This window comes from Emydura macquarii, unplaced genomic scaffold (assembly GCF_026122565.2).
Source record: "Emydura macquarii macquarii isolate MOO-44397 ecotype Brisbane River unplaced genomic scaffold, CSIRO-AGI_Emac_v2 contig_3034, whole genome shotgun sequence".
Lineage (NCBI taxonomy): Eukaryota > Metazoa > Chordata > Testudines > Chelidae > Emydura > Emydura macquarii.
Genome location: NW_027133171.1, coordinates 1 through 6,301, shown reverse-complemented (window position 1 = coordinate 6,301; position 6,301 = coordinate 1). Strand labels below are relative to the sequence as shown.

The window sequence follows — 6,301 nt, the reverse complement described above, 5'->3', positions numbered from 1 at the left end:
TACACCAGCTGAGGTAAGCAGATGTACCTTGTTTCTGTTAGGGATGCCTTTTGTTGTATTTCAAGAACTGCTCTGTGGTGCTTTGGATAATGTGCCTTATTTCATGCATTGTAGCCGTCCTGTTAACCCCTTGGTAACGCTGAATTCAGCATCTGTGGTGTCACTTTGCACTTTGCCCATCGCTTTGTGAACAAGTCTCCAGTTGCCTGGCTTCTGCACAATCACTCGCTCGTCTCAGGTGATTTCTCCCCTGTCGCAGTTACAGGCTAGCTGCACGTCTGCCCCCTTTCTGGTCTCTGAGTGCACCCAGCTCAGGTGATCAGCATGTTACACAGCAAGTTACACTGCATCCTTCAAAGTCAGCAGAGCTCTGGCACAGTCATTTTGGATTTTAAAAATCGTTCAGTACCTGTCCCTGTGTGGGGTAGCAGCCATTAGCTTCTGGGTCCACATCTTTTAAAGGGACCATTCAGTAACAGGACCTTGGGGTGTGTACAGAGTTATTTCTTGCCCACTCAAAGCACGGGTCTTCTGGATCATAACAACATTGGGCTTCCTATGGAGCACTGGGGGAATGCTGATGTTCTGTGGGCACCCTTCCTCTGCCTCATCCATGCTAGCACTTGCCCAGACACATTGCAGGTTATGAGACAGGCTCCCCTCCTTCTGAACCAGTCTGCTAGTGTTTACCCTTTAATCCCCTGAGTATATGCATGGCTATGATTATGCTACATATGGTTTTGCATAGATTAGGGGCCAACTCACAGGCAATTCAAAGCCATGCTCAAAGGTCTGCTGACACATCAGATGAATTAGAAGGGTTTGATTCCTGGTGTCAGTGAAGAAATACTCCCACACCCAAGATAGCAACGCGTTCTCTGTGAGGGTTCTTACCTTTGGAATGTCGCATTCCACACACTGGTCCAAAACAGCTGCTGGCCGTCTGGACACCCTACAAAGTCCATATTCTAAAAGACTGAAGCAGTTGTAGGGGGGGCTCTATTTGGGAAGAAAGTGTGGTGTGGGGGAGTGTTGAAATCTACACTGGATCTGCTGACTCTAGATCTGCATAAAGTATGTGTTGTCTGAAATGACCAACGTTTGATACCATGAGATTTTAATGAAACTGCAGCCATGTTTATTAGACTGCAACCATCTGATTTTACATAAAAGAAGGAGAGATGAAACATATAATCCTTAGTGGAATCTCTTGTGTAAAGTTCATGTAAAACAAATAGAAATGACTTCATCTAGTCATAATCCGTATATTTGTCTTTTGCTATACTAGTGGGGAGTAAGAGGCTGAGCTACTGAACATAGGAAGCTGTAGGGTTAGAATGAACTGAAATTCTGTCCATGATTGTTGTTAAACTACATTTCAATTACAAGAGGAAAACAAATATGACACAGTGTTATCATCGTTAACCAACCCATAATTATACAATGAAACAACCCACCTCCATCCTCTCCTAAATATAGCAATCACAAAAATCACACACATCCACAGATAAACTGCTCTCACACAACTACATGCTGTCCTAATTCTGTGTAATACACCAGGAAGCTCAGCTTCTGCTGTCTTCTTGTTGTTTATGTGCTGTTTCACTGTTTCTTCATTTTTCTTCAAAGTTTTGCTTATCATAACTGAGCACATCCTCTTCCTTGAAATGTAATACACCAGCATAATATGAGTCTCCATTCTCTAAAGTCCCTAAATCTTCTTTTCCGGTGAACAAGATGATCATGTATCTCATGGCCTTAACTCCAAAAATCTCCTGTATTCACTTCACTGCTTCCTTGTCTTCTTCAGTGTAACGGCCCAGCTGGGTCCCCAGCATCAAAGCGTGGGGCCCTGGGATAGACAGCATGATACAGTGACCAATTTCTTGATAAGCGTCTGCACTACAGATCTTTGGATACAAAATTGCAGGAGTATCAATCACTAGAACCGTCTTCCCATCTCAAATCCTACTGCCATATTTTGTATTTGTATTTGTATTTGTATTTTTTACTGTCTGTGCTCTCAGTTTGGAAGCAAACACTTTCTCACTAAGGATGGTGTTTCCTGTCACACTTTTGCCAGTCCAGGTTTACCTACAAGGACAATTCTCAGTTCTTGGTCACACAAATCTGTCAGAATGAAAAATGTAACGTCACTTCAGAGAAAATACAGTTCAGCAATGGGTCAGAGGTTGTTGGTTTTTGATTACAGCAAAGAGAGGGATTTCTTGGTTGCAATCCTGCCTAACAATGCTTTGCTCTGTGGCTTGGGTTAAGCCGCTTACCCTCCCTGTTTCTCAGTTCCCCCACTATAGTGGAGTGGCACTTCTGCTATAGTTAAGGCTCAGTCTCTTACTGTTTAAAGGATGACTTTCTTAGTACTCAAAAACAATGAGCTTACTTGGATCGTCTTGAAATTTGCATGGCTTCATCGGGATCAGTGATCTACATTTGGGGTTCTTTGAGCAAGTGTTTCCTGAGATAAAGTCCCCCTAAAAATAGCATGTGACATCAACATTTTTTTATTCTGCTAAGATTTGTTTTGCCTCCTACACCTTGGGCTCTGACTGTGACTCTGATCCTCCCTAAGCTGATATAACCCACTCAGGATTTATCTCAGCTACTGCACCACACTCAGTTCTCCTTTAGGGAAGCAATATTGAGAAAGTTGTTGAGGAAAAGTTTAGAATGCTAATGTGGGTTGACGCTCCTGGAAGAGTGAAATGTGCATGTACAGTGACAATGTGGGTCTGTTGAAAACCAGGAGTTTGCAAGCACTCCGTAGTCACTATAGATTGATGGCTCAAAGCAACATGCTGTGGTTACTGAATCTGAACACTTCTGGTTTAAGAACATATTTTAAAGTGCTCTGAAATGCACATGATGTTAGGGCATGTCTAAAGCACAAAATTAAGTCAACCTAATTTGTAGGCATACAGCTGTTGCAGTAATTAGATCCTTGTGCATGTCTACACTTTGCCCCTTGTGTTGGCGGTGCGTGTCCTCACCAGAAGCACTTGCACCAATTGAACTGTTGGCATGGGGCATTATGGGACAGCTTTGAAAGCCAACAATAGTTAGTGTAAACAATGAAGTGTCTACACTAACAGTGCATTGACCAAATTACATCGACATTGACTCTACACCACTTGTAGAGTTGGTAAGTCGGTGTAGTGGGCGCGTTACATCGGTGAGAGCAAAATTTTAAGGTAGAAACTTACAGAGTTAGGTCAGCATAAGCTGCCTTGCATCATCCTAAATCTGTAGTGTAGATCAGGGCTTACTTTGGGAGTATTGTGAAGGAAAAAAGCATGGATTGACTAGAGGGAAGCTAAAAGATCATGACTCATGCGCCTCACCTGCTTCTGAAAGGGCCAGGGTTCTGTGGCTGGAAGGAGCTGACGCAGGCCAGAGCAATGAGGGAGCTGGACAATTTTCAGAAGAGGGTATACGAATGACCCAGGCCCACGACTAGGCACAGCCACCCACTAGCATTTCATTAGCGTGTGGAGATAAAATATTGTCAAATGTTAATGATGTCATGCTCAGGGAAGTGTTTATAAACCAAAGAGGGTTATTTTCAGAGATGAGTTTGGTGTCCTACAACACACACACAAAGACACAGCTTGATGCATCAGTGCTGGAAGTGCTGGGTAGCAACCTCAGGGTAAAGATGGGTCCACACTAGAGAAGTTGAAAGAAAGGAGAGAAATTTCAGTTTGTTTTTAATTTTCAATTTTTGAAACATTCCAACCAGCTGTTGTCTGGACAGTACAATAGCAGAAGGAACAATAAAAGAAGGGGAACTTCTCTGAGGGTGATATTTATGTATTAGACTTGTAGGCTTTAAGACCAGAAGGGACCATTATGATCATCTGGTCTGTCCTTTTGCACATCGCAGGCCACAGACTTCATCCACCCATCTCCAGTTTAAACCAGCAAGTGACCCATGCCCCATGCTGCACAGGAAGGTGAAACCCACCCAGGTCTCTGCCAATCTGCAGAAGGTTGCAGAATTCAGCGGCTTCCCGACTAGACCAGGAGACATTTCAGTAGAGGAATGGATCAAGTCTGCAAAGGCGGCTATGTGTGTACTACGAGTACCTGAAGAAGATCATGTGGACTTCACTGAGGAACACCTTAAGGCCAGGCCAAGGCCACAGAAAAGTTCATGGCAGAGGCAGACAAAGCAGATGTGGAAAAAGTGTTTGAACTCCTCTTAGAAGTGTACAGAGACAAGGTACCTATTGGAATCCGTAGACTATAAAAAGAATAGTTAATGGGTTTTGTGCTTTAAGATAGAATAGTAAAGTATATAGCTTGGGAAAAGGGCTGGAAAGACCGGATAAGGGCTGTCCTGATGCTAGCACAGCACAAATAGAAGGCAGACATAAAAACAAAAGCTGACCAGAGCTGACCAAACCCAGCTAAGTAACACTTGAAAGTGCCTACAAGTCAGGATGACTCAGTAGAAATGCTCACTGATTGGTTAAATACTGACCGCAAAAGTGACAGTGTTCACTGGTTGGTTACACACTGATAGCAAAAGTGACACTGTTCACTGGTTGGTTACATACTGATCAAGCTGATCAGTTTGGTGATCAGCCTGAGGGTATTTAAACCCCCAAAAGTCAGTGGCACTTTGGACTGCAGCCTGCTGGGATCCTCGGTAGCTGGACTGAGCCCTTCTATGAACCAGCAGCATCCAAGGGATGGCTAACACTTATCAGAGTCGACTCGGCCCAAGGGGCTTAGGGAAAGAAGCGCTTTTGGTAACGTATGAAAGTACACTTGCTTTAAGATAACAAGCGACCATCTGTCTGTTTATCTGTCTATATAAGGTAACAAGGAGTTTACAAATGACCATCTGTCTGTAAACGAGAGAGTTTGCAAGCGACCATCTGTCTGTAAACATGAAACGATCAATAGTAGAATTGTATACTATGAGAAATGATTGCATGCATAGAAAAATATTAGGCCTTTGTATCCTTCTTTGGTTTCATGTTTGTATTGTTTACGTTTATGCTCTTTACTTGATATTAATGACTAAATAAATGAGCCATATTTCTTCAGTTAAAGCCCTGTTCGTATTCTTGTTTGGTCACCCCCGCCCCTCGGCTGAGGCAACTACTCTGCTTCCAGAGACCCACACTCCTAAAGTTAAGGCCTTACAGGCCACTCTGAGTCCACGGAACCCAACTAAAGGAGTTCTTTGAGAGAAAACAGGAGCCCAGTGAAACTGTCTAGGCAAAAGTGTATGATCTCCAGGAGAAAATGAGCAAGGTGGAGCAGCAAGACCCTAGACGAGTCACAGGCCCAGATATGGTTCTGAAAGAGCAGTTAGTGCTGGGGCTCCGAGATGACTCCCTCTGCTGGGAAATGAAAAGGAGATTTAAGGAAGAACCTGGTAATAAGTTCCATGAACTAATGCAGGCTGCTATTACATGATCTGAAGAACAGGAAGTTCTAGTGGAAGAGACAGCCAAGTCTAATACCCGTACACGAAGTGGGGGCCTAGTGAATGCAACTACTGGGGAAAAGGTCTGCCCCAAACACAGTTTACACTAGAAAATTTAAGCGAAGCAGTCCAGAAAATGGCAATCCAGCAGGGGGAGATGCTGAAAGTGATGACTGAGGTGATGAAAGGAAAGACCCCCACTGGTATACTAAAGCACCCCAGGCTTCAGGGCCCCAAAGATCCCCACTGAAGGACAAGCTGAGAAGGTACATTTGTTACACTTGTGAAATGCCAGGACACACTAGCCGGGAATGTCCACTGAGACAGAGACCGGGGCCCCAGGCGACTGAAACCCAAGGGGTACCAGAAGCAAGTAACCCATTGCCAGGGGAAGGCTGGGTGGGGACAGGAGGGTTTTTACAGCTGTCCCTAGGAAAAGGGCAGAGTGCCAGCAGTAAGGAGGAAGACCCTGATGATGCTAGTGTGTTCGATGACCTCTGTGGTCAAGCATCTGGAGACTGCTTGACAGTGGAGATAACCATAGCAGGTGTGAGGACCTGCTGCTTGATAGACACTGGCTCTGAAGTCACCACTATTTCCGAATCCTACTTCTAAAGCAACCTAAAGGACAGAGATCTAACCATGCACAATACCCGATTTGTACAGTTGACGGCAGCTAATGGACTAGCCATCCCTGTTTTGGGGTGCCTTGAAACTGATGTAGGGTACATGGGTCGACTGAGTCCCAGGAAATGTATCTTTATTCTCAAGGATGCAGCTTCAGAAAAGACTTTAATGGATAACAGGGTATTGGGAATTCTCGGGATGAATATTATCGGAGAG

The 6,301-nt window shown here is 44.2% G+C and overlaps 1 pseudogene; it reads right to left on the bottom strand.

The window, feature by feature from the left end:
• Window positions 1-1,565: 1,565 nt before the first annotated feature.
• LOC137141253 (GTPase IMAP family member 5-like) lies at window positions 1,566-2,432 on the bottom strand (annotated as a pseudogene).
• Between the last annotated feature and the right edge of the window lie 3,869 nt (window positions 2,433-6,301).